Source organism: Pelodiscus sinensis, chromosome 28 (assembly GCF_052426305.1).
Source record: "Pelodiscus sinensis isolate ZL-2025 chromosome 28, ASM5242630v1, whole genome shotgun sequence".
Lineage (NCBI taxonomy): Eukaryota > Metazoa > Chordata > Testudines > Trionychidae > Pelodiscus > Pelodiscus sinensis.
In genome coordinates this window covers 17,885,397-17,902,124 of record NC_143079.1, presented here as the reverse complement: position 1 = coordinate 17,902,124, position 16,728 = coordinate 17,885,397, and the positions used below count along the sequence as shown (strand labels likewise).

General features: G+C 54.4%; 1 long non-coding RNA gene across 1 annotated transcript; it reads right to left on the bottom strand.

The window, feature by feature from the left end:
• Window positions 1-2,018: 2,018 nt before the first annotated feature.
• LOC142826435 (uncharacterized) lies at window positions 2,019-16,388 on the bottom strand. Its single transcript, XR_016348022.1, has 3 exons — window positions 16,241-16,388; window positions 14,267-14,363; window positions 2,019-2,244 (listed from the first exon to the last, which is right to left on the bottom strand). It is a non-coding gene; the product is annotated as an uncharacterized LOC142826435 (long non-coding RNA).
• Between the last annotated feature and the right edge of the window lie 340 nt (window positions 16,389-16,728).

The window sequence follows — 16,728 nt, the reverse complement described above, 5'->3', positions numbered from 1 at the left end:
CATCTCTCTTCCCCCTCCCTCTCTCCTGGGCCACCCCTACCAATACGCAAGCTACACAGCCATGTGGGGCACCATGAAACCTGTGGCACCAAATTGCCCCTGATTTCATGGTGCTCTAGGCAGCCACATGGCACGTAAATGGTAGCCCCAGCTCCAGCTGACCTCTTACAAGCTGCACCCAGCAGGGCCGTTACTGGGGGATGCTGAGCTCCCCAGCATCTTGGCCCCATTTCTCCACCCTTCCTGCCCCCATTCCAGGCCACTTTTTGAAATGGCCTGGGGGCTTAGTAGCACCAGAACAGCAGCAGGAGTCAAGCCTGCCCCCTTAGTAACCAGCAGCGAAGCGACCCCTCCCCAGACCACATGGCTCCACCAGTTCCCAACTGCTTCTTGGTACCAGCGACCAGGGGGTGTGTGTGTGAGGGGGTGACTCCGCCCTTTCCCCAAGTCATGCTTCTAGGAGCCTGGCGAGCAGAGCAGACTGGGGCCCCTGCTATCTGCCTCCCCTTCAGCCCTGGGACTGCGCCCGGCGCCCCCTGCAAAGACACGGGCACCATTAGTGCTCTGAGGCTCATTCCCAGCTACCCCCTTCCTGTGACGGGCAGGGATGGGGATAAATGGGTTTGAATTAGAGATGTTCCATAGTGGTTAACTGAACAGTCGAGTAACTGCATGAATTCGTATCCCTTACTCGATTATTCTATAGTCAGCCGCCAGTGCGCTCCGGCCCCACTCCCGAGGAGCCCCTTGCCCACCCACCCTGCTGCCTCTGTATCAGAGGCAGCAGCAGAGGTGCCAGGCGGGAGCAGGTCTGCAAGGGGAACCCGTTTAAAAACCAGCTCTCCTCTTGGGACAGCAGCAGCCCCTGTCCAGGGGTTGGGGGCATGGCAGGAATCTGAGCTCCTGGACCTGGTGCAAGCTGCCTGCACACCCAGCTCCTAATACTCTTTAAAAGCAGAGCCGCAACGGGGGTAGGTCCTGGACCCTGCATGAGCCAGAACTGAGCCGGGCTGCTGGGCATCCTGCTAAACGATGCACTGGCAGAGGGAAGGGGGAAATGCGTGTCGTGTAGAGCATTCACCTATAAGCTTTTGCCTGTCGGTTGATCGACTGCACTCTTCCATCTCCAGTTTGTACTTTCCCCTTGAATCCCCTTTGTGCTCCCTGCAATCGGGGGCTGGGCCCTGCCTGGCTCCAGGGGGATGGTCAAAGGAGCCTTGGGGCTGCTCTGCCTAACCCATTGCTCCCATCTGGGCCCTGGAGAGCAGAGAATTCCCATGGTGCACTGTGCTCTAGCCACACACCCTGCTCTGCCCCTACTGTGGGAGTTGGGAAGAGGCTGTTGCGCAGGGTTCCTGTAAGCTGAGCCTTTGGGTGAGCACCCAGGAGACATTCAAATGCTGCCCAGCCGATTAGCAGAGCGCGCACAGACAGCAGCATGTGTGTCTATTGGTGGTGCACATCCACACATGCCTCAGTGCACAGGGCATTCTGCACACGGCTGGAAAACATTAGAGGGAACATTGGCGAGGGACCCTTCCAGCAGCTCCACGCCAGCAGGACTGGTCTATCTGGGACCAGGTAAGTACCCACATTAAGACCCCTTTTCACAGCCAGAGTGGCCTAGAAGGTCTTGGAGTAACTGTGGGATAAACTCAGACTAGCAGGGAAGGCTGGAACCAAGGGGTGATGTGAAATGGGGGGGACATGGGCCCAGATGCCAGGGAACGGTGTGTGTGTGTGTGTCTGTGTGTGTGTGTGTGTGTGTGTGTGTGTGTGTGTGGAACCATGAGACAGTGTCTCTAATAATGAGTTTTGACCCCACCTCCCACCGAAAAAAACCCTGGATCACTTTGTATTACAGCTATTTAAATCTTCCCATGTAATACCAGAAAACGGACACTAGGTGTCACTGCCCCACAGCCAGGCCCTGCTGAGGCAGGTACATTCCCAGCCTGGCTCTGAGTGGGGATGGGGACTAGATCAGAGCAGCCAGCAGGGGGTGGCGTGTCCCTGCCCTGCAGGAGCCCCATGGCCTGGCCCCGCAGCTGGGTTCCCACTGGCAGTGCCTGGGGGTGGGCGGCTCAGACACACATGAGCTGGGGTTACCTGCTGGGCCGGGCTGGGCCGGGGGGCACAGCTGGGATCGGACACGCTCCAGGCAGGCGCTGCAGGCTGCTGTGCTGGGGTCCCCACTCCCAGGGGCTGCCGGGGTCTGTCCCTTCTCTGACGCCAGGTGGGAAACTGCAAAGCAGCGTTGGGGAGAATGGTGACTGGTCAGTGTTACAGGAGGGTGTTAGACAGGAGAACTGACAGAGCCCTGTGGAGACAGAACTAAGTCTGTTCAGCCTCATCACTTCTGACTCCCCTGGGCTACTGGGTCTGAAAAAGTGGCTGGGACTGAAAAATCAGCTTGAGAGATACCTAAATCCCTTGGGCCTTTCTGCAAACCCAGCCTGTGTTTGCAACTCTCTCAGGGTATGTCTACACTACAAAGTTAGTTCGAACTAACAGACGTTAATAGGCGCTACACTAGTGCTCCTTAATTCGAACTAGCAGAGTGCTTAGTTCGAACTAGGTAAACCTCATTTTACGAGGATTAAGCCTAGTTCGAACTAGCTAGTTTGAATTAAGGGCTGTGTAGACCCTTAATTCAAACTAGTGGGAGGCTAAGGCTTCCCAGGTTTCCCTGGTGGCCACTCTGGCCAACACCAGGGAAACTCTATGCCCCCTTCCCGGCCCCGGACCCCTTAAAGGGGCACGGGCTGGCTACGGTGCCTGTGCCAGGTGCAAGCCTGCCAGCACCCAGCCAGCAGACCCTGCACCTGGCACGGCACAGAGCCACCCACCCGATGTCCCCCAGCCCACCCCCTCTTCCCGGGACCAGGCTGGCGGCTCCCGGGAGCTTGCCCGGGACCGCAAGAGGCGGGCACCCGCCTGGGCTAGTGCGGACATCGTGGACCTCGTCCACGATCTCCACACTAGGCACAGGAAGGTGGCCGTTTAGGGCAGGAGACCTGCCAGCCTGGCCACCCAGGAGCAGGAGTGCATGAAAATCAAGGTGGTCCACTGAGACCCCCGACCCTGAGCCCTGAGCTTACAATGGCCGTCCTGGGTCAGACCAAAGGTCCAACTAGCCCAGTAGCCTGTCTGCCGACAGCGGCCAACCCTAGGGACCCTGGAGGGGATGGACCGGAGACAGTGACCAAGTCATTTGTCTTGTGCCATCCCTCTCCAGCCTTCCACAAACTTTGGGCAGGGACACCACTCCTACCCCCTGGCTAATACCACTCCATGGACCCAACCTCCCTCACTTGATCTCACTTCCCTTTAAACTCTGTTTTAGTTCTAGCCTTCACAGCCTCCTGCAGCAAGGAGTTCCACAGGTTGACTCTTTGCTTTGTGAAGAACAACTTTCTGTTACTAGTTTGAAACCTGTTACCCATTACTTTCCTTTGGTGTCCTCTAGTCCTTCTTTATGGGAACTAATGAAGAACTTTTCTGGATGCACCCTCTCCACCCAACTCCTGCTTTTAGAGACCTCTATCCTGTCCCCCCTCCGTCTCCTCTTTTCTAAGCTGAAAAGTCCCAGTCTCTTTAGCCTCTCTTCATATGGGACCTGTTCCCAACCCCTGATCATTTTAGTTGCCCTCCCCTCTCCCAGCCTCTCTCTTTCCCTCTCCCACCTCCTTTTCCCAGTCTCCCCCAGTTTGTTCAATAAAGACAGATTCCATTTTTGAACACAATTGTCCTTTATTTTGTACATCAAGAAAAGGGGCTAGGGAAGGGTAAGTGGAAGGAGGTGAGGGAGCAATGGGGTACGAGCCCCCGATTGGGAAGGACTGGGCTGGCTCTGTGGGCTTCTGGGGGTGGAAGCTCTCCTGCAGCCCCCCAATTGCCCCCTCTCCCCAGATGGCAGCCTGCGGCAAGTGCAGCCGGGCTGATGGCCGAGTGGTGTGATGTGCCCAGTGTGGGTAGTCCGGGTACTCCAAGCCAGGACTGGTTTTCAAGCGGGGCACCCCTGAGAACTGTCTGTCCGGGGTAGGGGTCGGGACCCTTTAAGCACAGCCCTCGGCTAGCCTGAGACAGCATCTCCATGCTCTAAGTAATCCTCTGATGCCCTGCCGGCACTGCTTCCGGCCATCCTTAAGCGCTGTTCAGGGTCCACTTAATGTGGACATGCTAGTTCGAATTAGCAAAACGCTAATTCGAACTAGTTTTTAGTTCTAGACGCGTTAGTTCAAATTATCTTAGTTCGAATTAACTAATTCGAACTAAGTTAGTTCGAATTAGCGCTGTAGTGTAGACGTACCCTCAGTTACTCACCGTTCTCCTCCACAGTGTCAGAGCACCTCAGAGTCTGACCGGATTTAGCCTCCCCACCCCAGGTGAGACACAGCACAGAGCTGTTATCACCACTGTACCACTGGAGAAACTGAGGCACAGAGGGAGGACCAGTCTGGATCCCAGGCTGGGGACAGACCATGTGATCTGGCCCTCTGGGGCTGCAGGTTCAATACAGTGCAGCTCTCCTCACCTGTGTCGGGTCTCAGAGGAAAGGCCAGGAGACATGGGCGGGGTGTGAGATCGCACAGGAAGCTGAGGGGCTGGGCTGCAGCCCTGAGGGTGTCAGGCTGGTGGTCAGAGTGCCTGGGTCTCTCTGCTGCTACAGTCATTGCTTTGCTCACAGACTTCCTCCCAGGCGGGGATGGGTGCCCCTCCCCTTCGAGTGCTCCCACCTGTGAGGGGCACAGCCTGCCTGCTTAGGACTTTATCTGGCATCTGTCACTTCCCCTCTCTGCCTCTTGCCCACATTCCCTGTGATGCAGGGGAGGGGAGGATCATGGGATAATTCAAGGATTTTAGGCACCTAAAACTGCAGCAATGCCTGAGGGAGGTTTTCAAAAGCACCTCGGCCCAGCTCCTCAACAGTATCCAGGTGCCTAACTCCCTTGGGTGCTGGGCAGCGCAATATATTTGGGAACCTAGGCCTTAAGGGCCAATTCCCATTTATTTCAATAGGCTTAAAACAACCCACTAGGGCAGGGGTTCTCAAACTTGTGATACTACGACCTCCCTGTAAGTTGCTCTCAACCCCCCTTTCAGTTGCTGAAACCACCCTCTAAGTTGCTCGCAAGCCCCCCGGGGTGGGGGAGGGGGTTGGGACCCACAGTTTGAGAAACTCTGCACTAGGGGCATGTTTACACAGCAGCGTCATTTCTACACTTCAGACCCTTATTTCAATACTAGCCAATAGCATGTCATAAGATGGGATTTTCGGGTCTCTCCTCTTCATCCCTCTCTCTCTCTCCTCCTCCTACTGCCTCCTCCCACTCTCAGCTCTCCTCCGCCTCCTGCCTCTCTCTCTGTCTCTGTCTTTCTCTTCTCCTCCCCCTCCTCCCTCTCACGTGGGGGACCATGGAGCCCAAATGGCCGTTTGGGCTCCGCACTCCCCATGCGGGAGCAAGTGGCGCAAGCGGCCGTTTGGGCACCGCGCTCCCTGAGCTGCATGGGGTGTGCGGAGCCCAAACGGTCGCTTGCGCCACTTGCTCCCACTCAGCGGCCCGGCTGAGCGGTGCAGAAGTCAGCTGAGCCCCATGGCAGGAGGTGAAGGGGGGCACGAAGGGGGGCGGGGCAGTGATGCACACAGCCAGGCCCCGCCCCCTGGCCGTGTACGCCACCTCCCCCCTTCCTCTCCTGTCTTGGCGCTTGGCTGACTTCTGTGCTGCTCAGCCGGGCCGCCGTGGGGGAATAAGTGCAAGTGGCTGTTTGGGCCCAGCGCTCCCCATGCAGCACTCCCCATGCAGCACTCCTGGGGAACAGCCAGGGAGGCAACTCGCCACCCAGAGGCAACAGTCAGCATTTCAGCGTTACACAGTCACAGACATGGGGCTACTATAGATATGACTAGCCAATTAGCCCGGCATAAGACGGGATTTTCAGGTCTCTCCTTCATGTCGGTCTTCTCCTCTGAGCCTCCGGTCTCTCGCTCTGTCTCTCTCTCTCTCTCCTCATCCTACTGCCTCCCCCACCCCCAGCTCTCCTCCGCCTTCTGCCTCTCTCTGTCTCTCTCTTTCTCTTCTCCCCCTCCTGCCTCTCACTCTCTCTCCGCTCTCCTCTGTCTCTGTAGGGGATGCATGAGTGTGGCGGACAGCACGCTGGGATCTGCATGCGCCTGGGTGAGTCCGGCTCCCCGCAAACCAATTCCCTCTCCCACCAGCCAGTTCCTCCTCCTGATTTCCCATGGCCAGCCTCACTGCCCCTGACTCCCACCCGCCAGCCCCCACCAGCTTTGCTTCCCACCAGCCACCCAAGCTCCATTCTCCCCTGGCCAGCTACTGCTGCCTCTGCCCTTCCCCCAATATCTGCTTCCCCCTCAGCCAGCCCGCTCCTCTCCCAGCCAGTCCCTCCCCCCTCCCGCCCCCGATCAAGGGTGTCTGGGTTTTTTTACACCCTACCCCAGTGACGTACACAGCCAGGGGGTGGGGCCGTGTACATCACCGCCCCGCCCTCCTTCCCCTCCCGCTGTGGCGCTCGGCTGCCTTCTGTACCGCTCATCTGGGCCGCCGCGCTTGCACTGCTTGCTCCCCCACCGCAGCCCAGCTGAGCGGCACAGAACTCAGCCGAGCACCATGGTGGGAGGCAAGAACACCCCCCAGAGGCGAGTCTGTAACGCTACAGCTACTATAACCAGTCTGGAACACCCCCCAGAGGTGAGTCTGTAATGCTACAGCTACTGTAACCAGTCTGGAACACCCCCCAGAGGCGAGTCTGTAATGCTACAGCTACTATAACCAGTCTGGAACACCCCCCAGAGGTGAGTCTGTAATGCTACAGCTACTATAACCAGTCTGGAACACCCCCCAGAGGCGAGTCTGTAACGCTACAGCTACTATAACCAGTCTGGAACACCCCCAGAGGTGAGTCTGTAATGCTACAGCTACTATAACCAGTCAGGAACACCCCCCAGAGGCAAGTCTGTAATGCTACAGCTACTATAACCAGTCTGGAACACCCCCCAGAGGTGAGTCTGTAATGCTACAGCTACTATAACCAGTCTGGAACACCCCCCAGAGGCGAGTCTGTAACGCTACAGCTACTATAACCAGTCTGGAACACCCCCCAGAGGCAAGTCTGTAATGCTACAGCTACTATAACTAGTCAGGAACACCCCCCAGAGGCAAGTCTGTAATGCTACAGCTACTGTAACCAGTCTGGAACACCCCCCAGAGGTGAGTCTGTAATGCTACAGCTACTATAACCAGTCTGGAACACCCCCCAGAGGTGAGTCTGTAACGCTACAGCTACTATAACCAGTCTGGAACACCCCCTAGAGGTGAGTCTGTAACGCTACAGCTACTATAACCAGTCTGGAACACCCCCCAGAGGTGAGTCTGTAATGCTACAGCTACTATAACCAGTCTGGAACACCCCCCAGAGGTGAGTCTGTAATGCTACAGCTACTATAACCAGTCTGGAACACCCCCCAGAGGTGAGTCTGTAACGCTACAGCTACTATAACCAGTCTGGAACACCCCCCAGAGGTGAGTCTGTAATGCTACAGCTACTATAACCAGTCTGGAACACCCCCCAGAGGTGAGTCTGTAATGCTACAGCTACTGTAACCAGTCTGGAACACCCCCCAGAGGTGAGTCTGTAATGCTACAGCTACTATAACCAGTCTGGAACACCCCCCAGAGGCGAGTCTGTAACGCTACAGCTACTATAACCAGTCTGGAACACCCCCCAGAGGTGAGTCTGTAATGCTACAGCTACTATAACCAGTCTGGAACACCCCCCAGAGGCAAGTCTGTAACGCTACAGCTACTATAACCAGTCTGGAACACCCCCCAGAGGTGAGTCTGTAACGCTACAGCTACTATAACCAGTCTGGAACACCCCCCAGAGGCAAGTCTGTAACGCTACAGCTACTATAACCAGTCTGGAACACCCCCCAGAGGCGAGTCTGTAATGCTACAGCTACTATAACCAGTCTGGAACACCCCCTAGAGGTGAGTCTGTAACGCTACAGCTACTATAACCAGTCTGGAACACCCCCCAGAGGCGAGTCTGTAACGCTACAGCTACTATAACCAGTCTGGAACACCCCCAGAGGTGAGTCTGTAACGCTACAGCTACTATAACCAGTCTGGAACACCCCCCAGAGGTGAGTCTGTAATGCTACAGCTACTATAACCAGTCTGGAACACCCCCCAGAGGTGAGTCTGTAACGCTACAGCTACTATAACCAGTCTGGAACACCCCCCAGAGGTGAGTCTGTAACACTACAGCTACTATAACCAGTCTGGAACACCCCCCCCGAGGCGAGTTTGTAATGCTACAGCTACTATAACCAGTCTGGAACACCCCCCAGAGGTGAGTCTGTAACGCTACAGCTACTATAACCAGTCTGGAACACCCTCCAGAGGTGAGTCTGTAATGCTACAGCTACTATAACCAGTCTGAAACACCCCCCAGAGGTGAGTCTGTAACGCTACAGCTACTATAACCAGTCTGGAACACCCCCCAGAGGTGAGTCTGTAATGCTACAGCTACTATAACCAGTCTGGAACACCCCCCAGAGGTGAGTCTGTAATGCTACAGCTACTGTAACCAGTCTGGAACACCCCCCAGAGGTGAGTCTGTAATGCTACAGCTACTATAACCAGTCTGGAACACCCCCCAGAGGCGAGTCTGTAACGCTACAGCTACTATAACCAGTCTGGAACACCCCCCAGAGGTGAGTCTGTAATGCTACAGCTACTATAACCAGTCTGGAACACCCCCCAGAGGCAAGTCTGTAACGCTACAGCTACTATAACCAGTCTGGAACACCCCCCAGAGGTGAGTCTGTAACGCTACAGCTACTATAACCAGTCTGGAACACCCCCCAGAGGCAAGTCTGTAACGCTACAGCTACTATAACCAGTCTGGAACACCCCCCAGAGGCGAGTCTGTAATGCTACAGCTACTATAACCAGTCTGGAACACCCCCTAGAGGTGAGTCTGTAACGCTACAGCTACTATAACCAGTCTGGAACACCCCCAGAGGTGAGTCTGTAACGCTACAGCTACTATAACCAGTCTGGAACACCCCCCAGAGGTGAGTCTGTAACGCTACAGCTACTATAACCAGTCTGGAACACCCTCCAGAGGTGAGTCTGTAATGCTACAGCTACTATAACCAGTCTGAAACACCCCCCAGAGGTGAGTCTGTAACGCTACAGCTACTCTAACCAGTCTGGAACACCCCCCAGAGGTGAGTCTGTAACGCTACAGCTACTCTAACCAGTCTGGAACACCCCCCAGAGGTGAGTCTGTAACGCTACAGCTACTATAACCAGTCTGGAACACCCCCCAGAGGCGAGTTTGTAACGCTACAGCTACTATAACCAGTCTGGAACACCCCCCAGAGGCGAGTCTGTAATGCTACAGCTACTATAACCAGTCTGGAACACCCCCCACAGGTGAGTCTGTAACGCTACAGCTACTATAACCAGTCTGGAACACCCCCCAAAGGCGAGTTTGTAACGCTACAGCTACTATAACCAGTCTGGAACACCCCCCAGAGGCGAGTTTGTAACGCTACAGCGTTATAGACTCTCAGACACTGGGCTACTATATATATGATAATGCTGAAATAACATGCAGCCAGAGGACTGCTTACAACTCCGACTCCTGTGACCGTCATTTCACGAGGAATAAGAGTAGGTCTACACTGTACAGCTATTTTGGGACACTGGAGGTATCCTGAAATAGCTACCACACATCATAACAAGCTGCCCATTATTTCAAAATATTTTTCAGACAACAGGCGTGCTATTTCGGCATCCAAGTCACACTCATTCCATGAGGGTTAAGAGATGTCTCAAAATAGCGTGTTATTTTGAAATCTGGTGCTGTGTCGATGCACCAAATTTCGAAATAGCCTATTTTGAAATTCAATCAAAATCAGATATGGAATTTGCATAGTGCAGTTTAGACAGGTATCTTTCGGAAAATAAATCCTTTTCCGGAAGATCCCTTATTCCTGATTTTAAGTAGGAATAAGGGATCTTCCGGAAAAGGGTTTATTTTCCGAAAATACCTGTCTAGACTGGCGCTTTTCTCCGGCAAAGCCCCGAGCTGGAAAAAAGCGGCAGCCATGTTCATGCAAATGCCGGGGGGGAAATTTAAATCCCCGGGGCATTTGCAATTCCGACTGGTCTCATTAGCATCCCTTTTCTGGAAAAGGGTGCCAATGTAGACACAGCCATAGAGAGACAAGCTCTGCCCCAAAAAAGTTACAAACAGTACAGAGAAAGGAGGCATGAACTCCATTTTACATTTGGGAAACTAAGGCTCAGTGTAATTCTGTGACTTGCTCCCAGGTACAGAGGGTATGTCTACACTACCACCCTAGTTCGAACTAGGGTGGTTAATGTAGGCAACCGAAGTTGCAAATGAAGCCCGGGATTTGAATTCCCCGGGCTTCATTTGCATCTTGCCAGGCGCCGCTATTTTTAAATGCCAGCTAGTTCGGACTCCGTGCCCGCGGCTACATGCGGCACGGACTAGGTAGTTCGGATTAGGCTTCCTATATAGCATCTACATAGCAATTCTGTTATCAAAATACATTTGACATAACAGACAGCTTATTCTGATGTCTGTAAACTTCATTCCATAAAGAATAACGTTGATTCCAAAATAGCTATTTCGGAATAGCGGTAGTGTGGATGCTCCACTGCTGCTAATTCAAAATAACTCCTCCCCAGGGCCATTCAAAGTAATTATTCCCCAGTGCCTCCTGGGGGGGTCTAAATCGAGACAGTGCATCCACATTAGAGAAGCCTGCCTTGGACTAATTGTGAGGCTTCCCTGTAGTGTAGACACGCTATTTTGAAATAAGATATTTTGGAATATCTCCTCCGGAATAGCTTATTCCAAAATAAGAATGCAGTGAAGACGTAGCCTCAAGGACAAAACTCTCTTTCACAGAGTCTCTCACTAGGTCTCCCTTGGTGCACCTCCCTCTCTCTCTCACTGCTGTGTGTCTTTGATAGAAAACAAATCAACTGGTAATTCCAATATTTCAACATTTGGTTTTGCCCCAAATTGGGCAAACATTGAAATGTTCGTTACTCTGATCAAAACTTTGTCAGCACCCTGAACCCCTGCCCTGAATCCCCTCTCTGAACCAGCAGTTTGCCCTCCTGTATCCTGAACCCCCTCCTGAACCCCAAGCACCTGCCCTAGCCCTGAACTGCCTCCAGGAGCCAGCACCCTGCATCCCCTCCTGCATGCCATCCGCCCCCCCTCCCCCCGTCCCAGCCAAGTGAAAGGGAGGAAGGGAGGTTGGAATCCCACTTCCTTTTAGCCAGCTCCAGTGTGTGACAGGATCTAATTATCCCTCCATCCCCATGTGCACCCACCTACCTGGGTATCTGATTGTCTCTGTGCGACAGCCAAGTGCTTTGCAGTATGAGGGCAGATGCTTCCGCTGTAGCAGGATCACTGCCCTGTCCCACCCCCTCTGTCCTAGACAGCTCGACTGTCGCTCTGCTTGGGGACGATGCAGCACAAGGACAGGGGCATGGGGTTGGACCCCTGCCCCCAGCGGGGTAGCTCGTCTGCAGCTGAGAACCAAGGTACTGGCTGCAAGGCCCTCCCCTGCCAACCTTGGGCTCTGTGTCCCAGCTGGGGCAGGGACTGTCTCTCGCTGCGTCTGTGCAGCGCCCGGCACCACAGGGTCCTGATCCCAGCTGGTGTGTGCGGCCACCACTGTTATGAGAACGGACTTTGCTCGTGCCCTGCACTCTGACAGGGATGGATTTCCAAGGGGTGTGAATCAGGATAAATTCTCTCACATCAGTGCAGCACTTCAGGTAACTCCCAGCAGCTGGATCTGGTCCCAGGGTTGGCAGTCGGGCTGCAGCTGACTGACACCGCCTGCGATTGGGCGAGGAGCCTTTAAGTGCAGAAAACCAGTCTCTGTGCCACTGACCTGCTGCTTGTGAGCTCTGTGGGGTGGGTTGGCACCAGCTGTGGATCTGCCTCCAGTACTAGTGGTGACATAGCTCTGATCCCGCTGCGGCAGCTGCTGACCCTGTGCTCTGAAGCCCTCTGTTCCAGCTCCCCCGCCTGCTCCCCTCAGGTACCGACACTGCCTAGTGGCGCTGGGCACCGGGTGCGTCTCTCTGGCCTTGGCTGTGATCGTGCTGAGCCGTGTGGGTAAGTGCCTGGGAACAGACCCATGCCCCGGTCTCTGGGACTAGAGATGCTCTGTCCCACGCCTGCTGCCTTGAGTGCTGCCTCGGAGACACAGCATCTGGCTTGTTTTCTTTTAAATCACAATTTCTCCCCCTGTTCTCCTTGCAAATTCTTTTCTTTTTGAAACTGATTGGCCAGGAAGCAGAAATGGGGAAAAAAAGAAGTGGGATGGGAAGGGAAGAAAAAAACAAACCCACGAGGGAAATCGTACTCCGGGAAACTGGAAAGTCTCCCCCAAAGTAAAACAAAGAGGGATCCTGCCCCGCCCCAAAAGGCATTTAAAACCAGGAAGAAAAAGTGAAAATGAAAAGCACAAAGAACCCCCCACGCCCCCCGGGATGGACGTCAGAGCCAGGCTGGACAAGGGCTGTCCAGGACCATCCACCTGCTCTGGGCAGAGGCTGGAGCACCCAAGAGCAGTCCCTAGCCTGTGTCCCCAGCCCAGGGCAGGCCAGTCAGGGCAGTTGGAGGGACTGGGCCCCAGGGGGGATGAGAAGGAGCAGGGGGCGTGGCCTCATGGTGAAGGGGCGGGGCTAAGGCCCAGCTAACAAACACCCGTGGGTGCCACAGGGAGACGAGGACACAAACTCTGCATTTCAGGACTGTGCACCCTGGCTCCTCCCCTGCCTCATGGGGATTGTGGGCGAGGGACCCAGACCACAAGTGACAGGGCCCGACACTTCCCTTTCAGACAGGCTGTGCCCCTCACCCTGGCATCAGGGCAGTGGAAGGGGAGTTGCCTGTGGCTGGCTGGGAGCCCTGTCCTGGCTGAGCAGAGCCCTTTAGCAGGAGAGAGCCCCTGATGCTGGATGCTCTGACACCCCCACCCCAATCTGAACACCCACAGGGCTGCAGCCTCCAGCTTCCTGTGCAAACTCCCAGCCCAGCCTGACCCCCAGTCGCTATGGCGATGGTCACCAACCCGTCAATCGTGACCAACTGGTCAAATTGCGAGGGTGCGAACAGTCGTTCATGAGCTGTTTGGGAGGCCCCCCTCTGATTTCCCCCACCCCAAGGAGTCCCACTGCCCACCTCCAGTGACAATGGAGATAGTGGCGGCTTCCCGTGAGGTGGATGGGAGTCCAGCCACGCGCCACTTCTGGGGGTTCTGGAAGTGCAGTGGCTGCTCCTCTCCCCCAGGTCTGTGGTGTGCTGAGAACTGGAGTGGCATGGTGTGGTGGGAGGGGGGGGTCTCCAGAGGAGGCGTGTACCAGGGCTTTCCCTCCTCGGGGGAGAGGGGGGAGTCATGCACAGAGGAGGCACACGCTGGGGCTTTCCCTTGGCTCCCAGGAATTGCATCCCCAGGCTGGGCAGGGGCAGCCCCAGGGACTCGCATGCACCTTTCCCACCCCTTCCCCTTCCCAGCCGGAAGCTGCAGCACAAGCTCCCTGCTCTGCGGTGGGAAGGGGCCACAGAAAATTGGCTCGTGTGCTGCTGGTGTCCCGCAAGCTGCAGGTTTCCAACCCCCAAAACCCTGCTGAGTGCTGGCCGCTCCGGGGGAATATGGGACAAAGTCAGAACACTGGGAACAGCTTTTAAATATGGGACTGTCCCCTTCCAGGAACGTGGCGCTGCCTCCCCTCCCCCCACACACACACACATGAACACCTTGCTTAGGGGGTTGTCAAGGGTGTCAGCTCCCCTGACTGGGGTTCAAAACCTTGAATCCTTCACAGCCGGATACTTGACTGTATGTTTTCATCACAAGGGGGGGACTTTTTTACACTTTGCTCCCAATATCCCATAAGGGCCTGTGTCCTAGTCTCCTGGGAAACAACCCTTGTGTTTTGGGAGAAGTTGTTTATGAACGTCACAGTGAATAGAAATTCATTCATTCATTCAAATGCAGCTTCCATTTTTTCAAGGGAGAGAATATTTGCAACACGCACACACTATCCCGTGAGAACGGAGAAACTCACATAAACCCACCTTCACCAAGGCCACAGAGAAATCTAACAATAAACAACCCTAAGTCTCAACTACGTCTCCCAGCCAGGGAAAAACAACAGACACCTACCAGGTACTGCTGGCTTCTCTGCTCACTGGTCTCCTTTAACCCCAGCAGCTTCGCTCTCCTTTCCCTCAGAGTCGCCACATGGGCCTGGAGTTTTTTCCTGTACAACAGAAATGAGTTAGTGGGTTTATTTTGGAGCGGTGACTATGTTTGTAGGGGGCGTTTTCCCACCCAAGCTGCAAGACAATTCTCGGTCTCCCTAGACAGACTCGGTGGGGGAGGTGATATCTTCCACCTGTTGGTGAGAGAGCCGAGCTTTGGGGCTTTCACAGGGCTCAGCTCTGGGGAACAGACTCTTTCCTGCGCCTGAACATGTGGTGGCCACGAGACTCCCTCCCTGTCTCCATGCCACTCTGGGCCCCTTTGCACACATAGGCCCTTGCCTAGCTATGGGAGCTGCAACCACCGTGTTTTCAAAGCAGAGTTAGTAGAGCGAGCCCCAAACTGTTCCCTACCATGCCTACCACCAAATCAAGTCCAGCAGCTCCCTTAAGACCTCTGTGCTGTATCTGCTGCATGGAGCCTGCTTAAAGGACGCCTTTTGCCTTGTAACTAACACACGCCTGTTGTGTCGGACAAATGTTCTTTTATGCTCAGAGATTAGCTTCTGCATTCTGCAATGTGTCTTCTCTAGCGTCTGCCCTTCCCTTGTTTTCTTGGAGAGGATGCAACAGTGAGCTTGAGGCCCACTCCCCTGGCTCATCCAACTGTTCAGCTAGAACAGATCTGAAGGCGAAAACATAACGGAATGACATTCCATGAGCAAATGCAACCCACCCGCATGGGCAGGGTGAGGTTAAATGGGCAGAGGAGAACGATGCTGCAGAAGATGCACGGAGCATGAGGAGAGGATAACGTGCATGGAACGTGAAACCAAGACCCAGGAGCAGATCTTGAGGCAGCAAACAGAGCGGCTGACATGCCTGTACAGGCATGGGAGGGGCCGGATTTCTCAGCAACAGTATGGTTATTGCTTGTGGTGCATGGCAGATCGGGGACAGGGCTGTGTAAAATATACAGGTCAGCACATTTAATATGCTCCTACCCTGACATAAAATTTTAGGGAGCTCACGGGAGGCTGCTACAACAATGGGAATGCTGCTTATACTGAGGTCTAACCCAGTCAATAGACGGCAAAACCTTCCCTTTAAACGTCCAAAAGCTCTTTCTACCACCATTCTGCATTTGCTCGGCCTATAGCTGAGCTGCTTCCTACTGATGTCCAGGCTGCCTGCGTACTGCTTCAGGGGCCACAGCAAGAAGGGGAGGCTGGGCTTCTAAGAATCACAATTGGCATTTCAATGCCTCCGATGCAAGATTTCCAGGTGGGAAGAAAATTCCACCTTGTACCTTTCTGACTAAACCAAAGTTCCTATAGATGCGCATGTCATGCTGCTTTCCTGACCATCCCATATTGATGCCAGTGAAACGGCCTTTGTGATCCACCAAAGCCCATGGCACCAGCAAGAACTACCACTTCCCAGTTATGAGCTCTTTGGGATAGTGGCCAGGTATCAAGATAGGAATGTATGTTTCATCTGCCACCCCACCACCATTAGGGAACTGCATTGCAGCAAAGCCATCCACTATGGCCTGCATGTTTCCCAGAGTTACTGTCCTTCGTTGCTACTTGGATCACTGGCTGCTTGGATCACAGCAGCCTCCCACCGTCTTATTCCCCCGCTCTGAATTAATTTCCAGCTGACCGGTAGCTGCCTGGCCTTGCTAACTTCCACATGGCTATTACCACTCGCTTCTCAACTCTCAAAGCCAGTCTCATTCTGGCACTGCTGCACCTCAGGGAAGGAAACCTCCATGAAAGTCGCCTTATGCATGCACAAGTTTTGCAGCCACTGGTCGTTGTCCCATAGCTGCAGTCCTGCCAGTCTCTGCTTGTCGCCTGGGTCCAGAACTGGCATTTCTCTCTGTCAGAAGAATCGATTGCCGCTAGCATCTCCACTCAGGTGTTTCACTCACCTCTGTGTTCATGGCCTCCGCACGTTCTTCTTGCTCTAGCGGCTCCTGGCTAGGCCCTGGACATAAGTTGTGAATTGTTTGCAGTGATGACCATCGCTCTTTACTGCTGAACGGGATCCATGTTTGCCTTGTGATGGTGTCTACCCAGATAACCTGGGGGAAAGAGTGTGAAAAGGTTGTTTGCCGTAAGAACATAAGAATGGCTGTACTGGGTCAGACCAAAGGTCCATCTAGCCCAGTGGCCTGTCTGCCGATAGTGACCAGCACCAGGTGCCCCAAAGAGACTGGACCGAAGGCAATGATCAAGCAATTTGTCTCTTGCCATCCCTCTCTAGGGATGGCCGTCGACGGAGGCATGTAGATTAGACAGATCGGCATAGGGAAATGAAGCCGCGATTAAAATAATCGCGGCTTCATTTAAATTTAAATGGCTGCCCCGCTCTGCTGATCAGCTGTTTGTTGGCAGATCGGGGCAGTCTGGATGTGCC